The sequence below is a fragment of the Poromitra crassiceps genome (genome assembly GCF_964638095.1).
Source record: "Poromitra crassiceps genome assembly, chromosome: 16".
Lineage (NCBI taxonomy): Eukaryota > Metazoa > Chordata > Actinopteri > Beryciformes > Melamphaidae > Poromitra > Poromitra crassiceps.
Genome location: NC_139645.1, coordinates 5,241,517 through 5,255,357, shown reverse-complemented (window position 1 = coordinate 5,255,357; position 13,841 = coordinate 5,241,517). Strand labels below are relative to the sequence as shown.

The 13,841-nt window shown below is 44.0% G+C and overlaps 1 protein-coding gene across 1 annotated transcript in view; it reads right to left on the bottom strand.

Moving 5' to 3' along the window:
* The window catches only part of LOC310791192 (A disintegrin and metalloproteinase with thrombospondin motifs 7-like), a gene marked incomplete at both ends in the record, with an annotated part of 116,096 nt that overhangs the window by 386 nt on the left and 101,869 nt on the right, over positions 1–13,841 (bottom strand). The gene's annotated exons all lie outside the window — the stretch shown is intronic.

Sequence of the window (13,841 nt, the reverse complement as noted above, 5' to 3'; positions counted from 1 at the left end):
GTCAGAAAATGGTAGCAAATGACGATCAGTGTTTCCCAAAGTCCAAGATGACGCCCTCAAATGTCTTGTCTTGTCCACAACTCAAAGATAATATCAGTTTGCTGTCATACAGGAGTAAAGAAACCAGAAAATATTCACATTTAAGAAACTGGAATCAGATAATTTAGACCTTTTCTCTTAAAATTGTACACAAAACGATTAATCGATTATCAAAATAGTTGTCGATTAATTTTCTGTTGATCGATTAATTGATTAATCGTGGCAGCTCCAGTAGACACATCGTGATATTATAGATATTATATCACAACAATTCATAGCCAAATTATATTATTTCTGCGTTTGTAATGACATTTACATTCAAGCAAGCCAGTGCCATTGCTCAAATGATGTGTCTCAGAAATGAATATACTTCTGCACAGTCATACTTTATTGTTATTGATCTTTTATTTATTACATCGTATTGGGGTTGTATTGAATCGTGAACCCCAATATCGTGTCGAACTGTATCGTGCGATAAGCATGATAGTTCCATCCCTAGTTAATTAGCATTCTTTACTTTCATTTTGCGTGACTTTAACTCGTGCGCTGTCGACTTTTCGATCATCACATTATAAATCAAGGGCAGAGGAAAATGTGTCAGGACCTTGAGTCTTTAACATTGAACAGTCACAGATGTGACTAATCCCAGGCTTTGCTGCTCATGTATTTCCATCAATTCAGCACTTTAAGATGAGAAATCAACCAATTAAATTGCTGGGGAAGAATGTGTCTCTCTGTCTTGGCTCTTTTCTTTCTGGGTTGTGTGTTTGTTGCATTCTATTAAAATCAACAACAGCAGCAGAACGGGGTAAGGAGGACTTCACTTTATTTTCCACAGTCTGCTGACAGTAATGGATCCAGACTCTTTCTCTGCAACAACAACAACACATTGCTAAGAAACAGAACGAAACCAGCAGAAACTGGTTTTTGTGATTGATTTTTTTTGTGTGGAGCGTAAACCTGCTCAGAAAACGTTTCACTATATTTGATTCTGTATTAACCCAGAAATCAATAGAGTTGCTGCTTGGTATGGGAGTGAGTGATGGCTGCTATGTTTGTTTCACCATCCTGACGTCACTGAAAATCCATAGCATGAATTATTACGCAGGATTCTCCAGGAGATGGATCGTTGACCCTTAAGTGACCAGACACACACACACACACACACACACACACACACACACACACACACACACACACACACACACACACAATGATTGACAAGAGTTGGGAAACCAGCCGGGCGAGTCACCCGTCACCCCTCACCCCCAACCTCAACGATCTAGGCTAGAAACGGGTGCCAAATAGCCGAAAACTTCTTAAGCGAGTTGGTCCTCAGCCACAATTGAAAAGAGGGTGAAGAGGGGGACTTCCATTCCTTCAGGATGAGTTTCTTGGCAACATGTTAGTCCGCCGGTGTCAGAGACCGTTGCAAAGCTGCAGGGAAGTTCAGAGAGGACTCCGAGCAGCCGAAGAAGGCGAGTTCTGCCTCCGGCTGAAGGGTTATTCTGTAGGCCTTAGAGTACCAGTCAAATATTTTGGCCCAGAATCCCGTTAGTGAAGGGCAGAACCAAAAGGCATGAGATAGTGTGCCCTCTGACACCTGACTGGATCACACAGTGGTGAGACAGAAGGGAAGATCTTGGGTAACTTCTGCTTGGAGTAGTGAAGACGGTGAGCGACTTTAAATTGGATCAGCTGGTGTCTGCTATTAACTGAGCAGAGTTGTACAACCGACAGACTCCTTTCCCATATAATGTCAGATAAATCAGTACCAAGTTCCTCCTGCCATGCTTCTCTAATCCTCTCAGTAGAGGCGGTGTTGCAGTTGTCAAACAGACACACAAATCTAGAGATGAGGTGCTTGGAGCGAGGGGGGCTCAGCAAAACATCGAAAAAAGCCTGTTGATTTGGGAGCGCTTCAAAGGTGTGAATCTTGGATCGAACATCATTTCTGGAATCTGAGCCAGTTCGTACTAAAGTCTTTTGTTGAAGAGCACCCCTCCCACAGCTTAGCTTAGCTGTTTTGAGCACGAAAGCTATACAAGACAATGGAAATATGTGCACAGATGGTGTGTTCAGCATTTTATGAATCTGGAAGAAAAAAAAAGTGCGACTGCTGGTGGAATGCAAAGTTTGGAGCATCTGGTGGTTCCTGCTCTCAGCAGGTACAACTTCTGCTCCTTCAGCTCTCAGCAGGTACAGCGGGAAGTGTGGGATTGGTAAAACAGCTGAGCTGAGGCATGGATGGAGTTCAGTGTGGGACGTGACTGAAGCATGACACCTCATCACACACTCACTGACACTTCATATCTTCATACACCCTCATATCTCACTGCTAGTCTTCTCATTAAAGAGGAAGTGAGTGGGACGTAGTCAGTTATTATATAAGCCCTTCCTCCCACCTGTCGCCCCCGTACGCCGAGGTCAGACACAAATCCCACGCCTTCCTGAACGCAGTTGAGTTCAGGTGAATAGCTTCTGCGCTCGAGTGAAGAGAGAAGAGAGAGATGGATTTAACGGATGACAAAACTATTTTGTAGGTCGACGACTATGAAGCTCTTTGCAGACTGCTGCAGTTTTTGCCCAGAGGAATCTGATGAAGGTCTTACGAGTCACGACCGAAACGTTATTATTTTTCTTTGACTTATTAAACTTTTAATTGCATGTTGTGGAGAAAGTGTGCGGGAGTTTATTTGTGTACAGACTGCTGCAGTAACATGCGTTGCTTTTCTGCCTTTCGATGTCTCAATGAAAGCCGGCAAGATCAGAACGGGGGAATTCATTTCTCAGACTCCCCGAGGAACTATTACCCTTAATCTAAAGTGCTTCAGTTGAATGTCTGTCTTCATATCAGGCTCTATATGAATATATGAATGAAGAGTATCAGAGGTTGGACTACAGAGAGCAGAGGTCTGATGTTGACTCCAACAAATGGAGACACGCACACGCTAACACATTTCTACCAAAGTCAAATCGTGTTTTCTTTCATTATTTATTTCAACGTGTTGCATTGCTTCCAGGTGGAAAGATGGTAGCAATCAAAATCGTCATCTATCCAGACTATTATGGCACCGATGAAAAGACGGCCAGGTTCACACGATTTATTCAATTTGCAGACATCACACGTAACCCTAACCACAATTAAAGTTAGCCTTGCCTACATGATCTATCCTTACATCAAGAACGTTGGACTAAGAAAGCGTTTAGAAAATAAAATCTTTTCATTGGAAAAACTTGGGTAAGTATTAACACCCCCTTCATTCCGGTCTTTCTCCACTCTGAACTAATAACGCAGAAGTGTCAACAAACAAACAACAAAATAATCCTTGAGAATATGTCAGGCCCCAGAACATCTGCTCTCAGATGCTCGGCCACAATATTGTGCAACGTATCTCACCACGACTACCTACCCCGCCCAGCCCTGTGGAGCCAAACAGAAAACAACTTCATAGTTCTCATAAACAGGAACTCATTTTCAAAACGGACAGAAATCAACATGGCTGCGCGTCTGGGTAGTGTCGAAGTAAAAGCACTCGCCTACCCTCGCGGAGGGGTACGGTGGCGCAGTCGGTAGCGCTGTCGCCTCACAGCTAGAAGGTCCTGAGTTCGATTCTCGCCTGGGACGCTGTGGGCGCTGGAGTTGTGACCCCCCCATATCTTCAGTGCCTACTGCCCAGGTGGGCTATCTCGTCGAAAGGGCCTTTCTGTGTGGAGTTTGCATGTTCTCCCCGTGCTCCCCAGGGGGTTCCTCCGTACATAACCCCCCCACTAAAAACATGCAGAAGATCGTCATCCGACCAGTGACGACAACATCCGAAGGTGGTCCCCGGGCGCTGGAAAGAAAAAGCGACCACTGCTCCTGGCCTGCCCCCTGGAGGAAAGGACAAGCCTGGATGGGTCAAATGCAGAGGACAAATTTCACCGGCCACCGTCAGCATGAGTGTGTGTTGTGGCCGCATGCATGTGTTGAAGTGTGTTCGTGTGACAATAAAAGACGGGCTTGTCCGTCTGAAATCGTGTTTAAAAAAGACGCGGGTTCAATTCCCGTACAGCGGTACTTCCGACTTGGTCGGACGCTCCTACCTACAGACACAATTGGCCGTGTCTGCGGGTGGGAAGCTGGTGGGGTACAGTATGAGTCCTGGTCGCTACACTAGCGGCCTCCTCTGGTTGGGCGCCTGTTCATATAATGTTGATAATACCCGTTAGTTTATAGAATTGTAGGAATGTATGGCTTTTAGACCAAACTCACAAACATGGACACACCTCGGATTGGAAATCTAGGAGTGATTTCTGACCAATTTTAATTTCAAGGTTCATGCGCGAGCTGTCAAAAAGAAAAAACAGCTTTATCATACGAAGAACATCTCCAAAGTGAGGCCATGTCTCTCTCTGAGCAACACAGAGAGTCTGATGCATGCTTGTATAGCTACCTTAGCAGACGACGAGACTATTGTAACACTACTTTCGGATCCACCAAAGAAGACAATAATTCATTCAGAGATTCTGACGTACAAGTGCTGACTAAGACCAAAAGGAACGCACGCACTATTTTAAAGTCTTTACACTGGTTAGTTTTCATATTGATTTGAAAAATTCTTTGGTCAGTTTATATTCAGGCACTGCATGGCCTTGCACAAGACTACTTCTCAGAAATGCTTTTAGCTAATGAACCAGGAAGGCCCTTCAGATCGTTCGGTTCTTCTCTTTTAGCTGCTCCACAAAGCAGAAGAAAAACATGCACTGATGCTGCTTTCAGCCATTACACACACACACACACACACACACACACACACACACACACACACACACACACACACACACGCATCTGGAACGGCCTTCCAGATGATCTGAAAGGATCGTGCACGCACACGCACACGCGCACGCACACGCACACACACACACACACACACACACACAGACACACACATACAGACAGACAGATCTCTATCTGTCTGTCTGTCTGTCTGTCTGTCTATCTGTCTGTCTGACAGATAGAGACAGACAGACATTGGCTGAGTTTCCCAACAAAGAAGCTTCTTAAGAGTTAAGAAGCTTCTTAAGGAGTTAAGAAGGGCTCCAAAGAAGTGTTTCCCAAACGCCTTCTTAACAGCCTTCTTAACACGTCGCTAAAGAAGGCTCTTAAGAAGCATCTTAACTGGAGCTGTCCACTATCTCGATGTGAGAGGTCCTCTGCGGCCCACTAGATGGCACTCTGAGCCCACCAGTGGGCCACGACCCAGTGGTTGAGAAACACTGTTGTAGAATAACCTAATCGTGGTCATGTTAAACAAGAACTTCTTCTATTAAACATTATTTATTTCAGACATGGACTGCAGTTCAAATTGCTTTATATACACAGCATACAACAAAATTGCGAGAAACACTACAGAATTTAAGCGACCGTGCTATATAAATCCACAACATTCTTATTATAAAAGGAATCCATTCTGATTAGAGGAATATAGCCTACGGTAAAACATTTAAAACACAAGTAACCATACATACAGGGGAGATTTTCAAGTGTTCCCCAATTTTAAACACTAAAGGGTACATGAAAGAAAGGAAAAAGGGAAAAACACAAGAGGAACAGTGGACACAAGTATCTCCTTTTGCCTGACGTGGCTGGATCTGCCAGTGTTTCGTCATTAAGAAGGTGTTAAGAATGCCCCAGACCCTTCTTACAAAACCTTCTTAACGAAAGATCATCTTAGCGCTAAGAAGCTTTTGGGAAATGCATGCCTTCGTAACGAAAGATCATTTTAGGCTAAGAAGCAATCGGGAAATGCGTTGGCTTCGTTGGCTTCTTACGGGAGCCTTAAGAAGGGTCAAAGAAGCTTCTTAGCGCTAAGAAGCTTTTGGGAAACGCATGCCTTCGTAACGAAAGACCATCTTAGGCTAAGAAGCAATTGGGAAACGCGTTTGCTTCTTAAGGGGGCCTTAAGAAGGGTTAAAGAAGCTTCTTAGCGCTAAGAAGCTTTTGGGAAACCCAGCCATTGTCATAGGACAAAAAATCAAGCAAATAGCAAACATGCTGTTCCCCCCCACCAGTGATGTATGTCCATTTTGGGCCATCTTGGGTCAGTCCCACTCATTGCGGCACAAAGTCAATATTACAGTGTGACGAACGAACGAACGAACGAACGGACAGACGGAGACCAGAGCCGTCTATATAGAAGAGTCGCGACATCTCCATTCACTCCAATGGACTAGTTTTTTACTCTCGAGAGTTCCAGGAAGTAAGGTCCTGGATTAAGCAGCACTGTCGAGTTGCAGCAAAATGGACAGTTTGTGTTGTACTTTGAAAGTTTTTTTTTTTTTTTTATTAATCAAATTGTACATTATCAGCTTTATTTTTGCATTCAAAAGTAGCGCGAGACCCCTTCCTGGCTGTTCATTGGCTAATGAGTCACGCATTTTGGTCCTCCGCTGACGCCACTCTCTCTCTCTAAATTGCTCTGACGTAGACCGCGCCACAGCCCCCCCCTTTGGCGGGGGACACAAATAGACATCAGTCATCGACTGTAGCCGTCACACACAGACCCACTGCATGAAATGTGTTCAGATTGTGTCAGCAGGAGGTCTAACCACTCATCCCTCTATTCTGTCACGTGCGGCTTCACATCTCCATCTCGCACGCTGTCACCCAGTCACCCAGATCACAGTGACTCCATGACATCAGTGGGGTTCAGAGGTCGCAGCTGCAAATCAATACACAGCATTCTCCACACACCCCACTTTGACCCACTCTACTGACATCACACACACACACACACATGCACGTGCACACACATGCACGTGCGCGCACACACACACACACACACACACACACACACACACACACACACACACACACACACACAGACACACACACACACACACAGACACACACACACCCCGCACATGGAAGTATATTAGGCCCAATATAGAACAGTCAACAACAGAGGGGGCAGTGGGACGTGGGACTTCCTCTGTTCTGAGGTCGACTTCCTCAGCAGGCTTCTTTTCCACTATAGCATGTGGTCGCAGTACAATGGGAACAGGGGGGGGGGGGGGGGGGCGCTGTTCTCAAGCCCTTTATCCCAAGCTTCAGCACCATATGAAGTGTAGGTATTTATTTGTTTTACGTTTGTTTTCCAGAAACATCTTAGATTAAGAGCGACAGGATCATTCAGGGTTTTCCATAAGCGCCAGCTGTCACAATAACCGCAATATTGCAATATCGCACTATTCACCTTATGTTCCAACACAGGGGTCAGCCAGTTACTTCCTATTGTGTTTACACTTCCTGTGACAGTACAGTTACTAACTGACCAGGTAAAACAGACGGTCTTTTGAACAGGAAGTCATAACACAACTGGGTCAAGTGGGCGGGGCTGAATAGACCAGCCAACCGCGGTGGATGGCAAGCAACCACAACAAACGTGCTGTGTTCACATTTTTTCTTTTTCACGCCAAATTCAGGGCATGCGGTAATTCAGAGGAGTTGCTTCGTGTGCCGACGGGCCGGTGTTTGGACCTTCGGGTCAATTTTGATGCATAAACAGGGCAAACTCCACTCAACTGGGACACCAAGCAATTTTCTAATTGTTTTTTTAGGTATTTTTTTTCCCTTTAATTTGATAGAATGGTAGGCAGGCAGGAAGGGAGAGGAGAGAGAGCGGGGATGACATGTGTGGCAAAGGAACACGGGTCAGATTCGAACCCGGGTCGGCCGCACAAAGGACTAAGCCTTTGTGGTACGTGCTCTACTCACTGACCTAAATATTATGGACAGAGCTATTCCATTGATCTTGCAAGATCTTGCAAGCTGCGTGATCACTGGACAGGCAATCTGTCAATCACTTTCTATCATCTATTTTACTCCAAACGGGTGAGTTATATAAAAATTGACCACCCCTACAGTTGTTATGAAAAGGTGAAATTAGCTATATAGACCAAAACCCTGGTTCGCCCCTCACTGGAAAGATGTTTAATAATCCTGTTACAAAGTCGGGCATTTTAACATGGGGGGAATGCCTACTGCCCCCGGTGCCTAGTGCCCATTCAAGGAACTACAGCGTTTCAATTCACTGCGGCATCATCAGAGGGAAGCGAGTGGGCTTGCCCAGCCAAGCGACTTTCAAGAAACCCGAATTCAAACAGAATTCAAAAGAAGCAGAACGTTGACTGTTGAGCCGTGGAGCTGACAGGTTGTGTTGTTGTGAAAATGTCGATAAATAGGAAACTGCACTACACTGATTTCACCCAGCCCTGTATGCACTGGTGGAACACCCTGTACTGTACAAGTTTAATGAGGAGCGAGCCAGGGGGACAAACATGCTGAATAAGACATGAGAAGCAGGTGAAAGCCTGCAGAATGACCTGCATCTGGAGCGGAAAGGATCATTTCAAATGAGCCACTTGACAAAGCACCCCATTATTCCAGCAACTGACTGACAGAGGAGACAATCTTGCACGACCTCTAGGTCTACACCTTGACCTTTACTCCAAAAATAAACATGACCTTTAGGTCGTTAGGTCTTACTGTTTCCGACTTTGGCTGATTTCCCCTGATACATGCAGTGCATGGTGTTAAACACACACACACACACTATCCACTAGGGATGGGCATTTCTAGCAAAAACACTATTCGAAATTCGCTGGCCAAAGTCGACTTTTAATCGAAATTCGAAAATAAATAAAAAAATGTTAATTTTTTTTTTTTTTTTTTGTGAGTGAAATGTTGCATTGTCTCCCCTGATTCTAAGTCTAAGGCTTTATTAATTAATAGAAAAAGCTTATGCTGTGGATTTTTAGCTCAAACAAGCATTGCACCACTGAAGTAAAGAACATGTTACATGACATTGACATTTTCGAAAATAAAAAACAGTTTTGACAATCATGAGTGGTTCATTAAATATTTAGTAGGCTCAGGTCTGAGTGCCAAAGGGGTGCCAAAGTCACCCCCTCTCCCTCTTCATGGGATTTCATCCGCCATTCATTTTTCCATAAACCTTGCTTAAAATGCTTATAAAAAAAAATTACTTGCTCAAACCAAGCGATTCGACTATACTTAGAATCAGGGGAGACAATGCAACATTTCACTCACACAAAAAACAAAAACAAAAAAAAAACATTTTTTTTTTTGGACTTTCAATAATAAAGGTCGACCTTGATAATAACAACGATCATTCGAAAATTCGAAATTCGATGCCCATCCCTACTATCCACGTGAAAGCTGTTCAAGGATAACAGATGACCTTCTTCTTCCTGGTAAGAACGCCAACCTCAGTCTCCTTGTGGGAGTTTTATAAAGAACACTAATGGACTAATGGATGATTGTAAAGGGAGCGTTTTAACGTGACAGCATAAACATGCTGCCCCAAGGTTAGTTCCTGTTGCAGTGCTTGCTAATTATAATAATATATAATATAATTAATACAATAGCGGCCAGGAAGTTTCAAACCGTTCCCTAGCAACACACCTCCGTGAAAACCGTCTATACAGGCGATGACTGAACTTTGTGTCCATGTTGAAGCGATGCTACTCTGCAGCATTCAGACAAAAACCCATGACATGGCCAAGAGCATGTTCGTGCTGGTGTAGGGAAGCAGGGTTAGACTGATAGAGCCAAATAAATTTTGGCTCGTGAGTCTTTATTGCCAATAAAGACTTTATCCTTTTTTATATAAAAGTGAGCAAGTGGGCAATATCTGTCTGCTGTCTGTCTGTCGGTTTACATTTTTGTCACAATGCCTATGACATCGTCAGTGCCCATGACATCATCAGTGATGTCATAAGATGATTCTGGAAGGAGAATACAAAAAGTGGGACAAGAAAGCTCAATGGGCTAAAGTAGAATAATCAAGAGAAAAAAAGGGAGATCCTTGGTCAATAATGATGTCACTGATGAAATCACTGATGGTGTCACTATGACATCATCAGTGAGCGAGGCCGCCTGGGGTTTTGGCCCCGAAGGCCCCGTGATTTGTAAAGTCGGGCATTTTAACATGGGGTTGAAGGGGGGTGGTGAAGGTGAAGGGAGGCTGGCTCCAAGGGAGTGTGCTCACTGCTCCAAGATAGGCAGCCTCCAGTGGCCATTCGAGGGACTAGCGCTTTTATCACTTCCACATACTGTGGCTTCATGTGTCCAAGCCTGAGCTTGCCGCCTGGGGCCACACAGGAGATAAGAAGAGTTCAGATCAATTTATGATAACACTTTTTTACCTCCATGCCTTTAAAATGTCAGCTAAGCTGGCTTCCCTTCTCGAGCAGGTTACCTTCTGAGGAGCACAATGATTTCATATCAGTCATAAAACACATCAATGCCACTGCATTGTTATGGCCATCAGAGAAGTGAGTGAAAGAGGGCAAAGGATGTCCTTTGTGTTCAGTCATACAATCACAGTGACAGACACAATGTGACAGACACAATATGACAGACACAAGGATGTCATGGAAGGGTGTTCAGCATTTTTGGAAAGTGTGCCCCCCCCCCATATTGCATTCAGTTGCTCAGCGAATATCAAGAGACAATAGGGCTGGGTATTGGTTCAAATTTCAAGAATCGATTCGATTCCGATTCACAAGGTTCCAAATCGATTAATCCCGATTCGATTTGATTCGATTAATTTCAATATCGATTTGGTTAGTGATACTAAAACATGTTTTTTGAGCTGTAACCTGAATTACATGATTGTCCAGTTATGTAACACAGGGGTTCCCAACCTTTTTTGCACGACCGGTTGTCAATTTTAATGCACAGTGATGTGATTTCAGCCTATATAATTTCTAAAAGTAGATATTAATGATCAAACATTTCCATTCATGTAGCCTACAGTATTTATGTTTTTGTTTCAACTACAAACATAAATAAACGTCAACTTGAAACTATGTTTCAACTACCACACACAGCCTATAATATTATAGCCTATGTCTATTAATTTTATTTTATTTTGTTTTGTTTTTTTTATAAAAAAAAATCGATCTCTGGACATATGAATCGATATCAAAGGATTAAAATAAAAATCGATTAAAAATCGGAGAATCGATTTTTCTTTTAACCCAGCCCTAAGAGACAATGTGCTATTTTGATCAGGAAAGTGACCCTAATCATCTTCGGTAGTATTAAATTGTGTGTGGTGTTTTGTTTGTTTGTTTGTTTGTTTTAGAAATTTCAGGCGACCCTATTTGAATTGCAGGCGACCCTACTTAGGGTTGCGACCCTAAGGTTGAAACCCACTGACTGTAGGAGACCATTTATGTTGAAAACCTGAACAAAACTCCCAGCTGCAATCGGTGGTGTATCAGTTGAAAAGCCATCAGCTCTAACAGACTGTTCCTGTTCCATAATGGAACGCTGGAACAAACAAATACATCTGTTGTTAAAAGCCCTGTGCACTAGTCTGCAAATAGACATGCACACTGAATGGCAGCAGATTACCTGGTGTGACACTCCAACGACTCAAACTCAAAAACAAAACTAAAGCAAAAGATGGGAATCTCAACCCATGAATGATGATGTGTTTCAAGCGAAACCAGATAGCCGGCCAATTATTTTCTTGTTGTGAATAGTTGCTTTGATTTTGGATGACCTCTACATTATCTCCTTTGGAAAAGAGAGGAAGAAAAAAGTCCCCACTCTTCTTCTGCGTGTCTAGTGAACAAAGAAGACCTTTGAGGCTACAGCACTCAGCCTTTCCACTGGACTTAACGCAGAGCAGCACCATTAGAGGAGGGACAGTGACGTCCATGCTGCTGTGGACGGCCACAATGCTTCAGGGCAAATCAATCACATTCCCGTCCGCTCCACGGATCCGTCTGGAGCTCCAGACGACGCTCCCACATCGGAGTACTCGCCTTGAAAGAAAGACAGTCAATCAGCGTTGCCAAATCCAGTCGGAAAGAACGTCGAAAACGTCTCTCCCGCTGAGAAACTCCGCCGGTGCATACCGTACTCTTGTTCTTGTTGAATTGTCGTTATTGAGTCTATTATTCTGCAATAACTCACTGCACTTGTGGCTGTGTTGACTCGACTAACGTTAATTATTACCGCCCGTTGCTTCGGGAGACGCCATTACTGTTTTGACAGCGCCGGCCGGCCCTGATTGGCCCCGGTAACATTGTCATTTCCTGGAACCGATGTATGTCTGTGTATGACAAGGTAAATACAATTAGTATAAATTACCCAAAACGTCCACTTTAATTTCCCGTTCATTCCCATATATTCCCTGTTAAATCCTATGGAAAGTTTCCAACTTTGAATATTCAACCCTATTCACATACAGTGTATAAGACAAAATCTATAACTGATTTACCAGTAAGGATTGCATCCATACCCACACACATAATATACCGCATTTAAAGCTGTGACATCTTGGAAACACAATACATAAATAATGTATGAATGTGCCACAATGTGACAATATGTGTGAATAAGGATTACATGGCTCACGTGACTGACCCTGACCTTCGCAGTGAAGATGCTCGTTCTTCATGAGGAGGCGGGCTGATTCTCAGTCGTGACGACAGAGCTATCGCTACACTGCATGCATCTCAATGGTGACGGACAATGTGAATTGGAGGTTGTGTATTTACAGAGCAGCTAAAAATACAGAACTTCCACAATTTCTTGTTGCACACACAGTTTCATGTAAGTATTACGACGCGGTTTGAATGTGTTTATCTGATCGGTTCCCAATAGAGACAGTCGGCATGTGTGGGAACGCCCACAAAATGTTATACGGCTGGCGCGCGAGTGGGGTAAAACCGCCCATATTATCTCAATGGGCTGACTCACCAAAGGAAGGTGCTGCGGCTCTAAACTACAGGTTTGGGGATTCTAGAGCAGAACACAAGACGTCTATTCAGATGTGCGCTTACTGCGGTGGTTGAATCCCCGATCGTGTCTGCCTGGGCTGGGCGGCTAGCAGCTAAATTCTAACTTTGCTGACTGGATCGATCGGGGGATTTACCCCACCCTGACCACGCCCCCAGCCAGGCTGCGCCAGCTGACCCAGCGTCTATGACGAGACATCGCCTCAACCTATAGGCAGGGTGGGACAGCCAATCGCAGCCCAAACTTCCCTTAACACGTGAAAACATTTAGCCAATCACTCAAAAGGGGACTTTGACTGACATTTACTCTAAACCCAATGGCTGTTGCTTCCTGAATCAACGTGCCTGAATGATGTGACCTTATCAGCTGTTCTTACTGACAGTTACATCTATCTGATCATTGACAGCTCACAAATAACCTGACGTCGTGTCCGTCACATAAGATCATAGAAAATATGTAGCTAGCGTTGTAGCAAACCATTGCAAATAAATGTCCAGGGAACTGCAGTGGTACCGCCATGAACCTATCCACCACTATAGCAGCTTCTAGCATTTTCAAAAGAGTAATGAGTCCATTAGCCTACAGTCCTATTCATCTGGGAATCCATTAGGGAAAAACATGAATGGGGACAGATGGTAAAAGGGGTGAGAAGCACTCTGTCTGCCTGGCAACAGGAAAGCTTTCTATCAGCTCCACATCCGGTTGGCGATGATGGATTTTATTTCGGTCATGTTTTTTTTCGGACTCATCGGTTGGTTGAATAACAGGAAGTTCGGTAAAGTCGTAAAGTGCTCTTCTCCTCATTCTGAAACACTGATTTTTTTTCTCATCAAATTGTACATGATCCTTCGCAAATGACCAATTTTGGGCTAAAGTTTGCATCCCTAAGGCTACGTTCACACAACACCCAAGCCTTGCCTTTACCCACGCTTTTAAATAGGCGTCCGTTTTAGTCAACGAGGCTGTGTACACCGGGCGC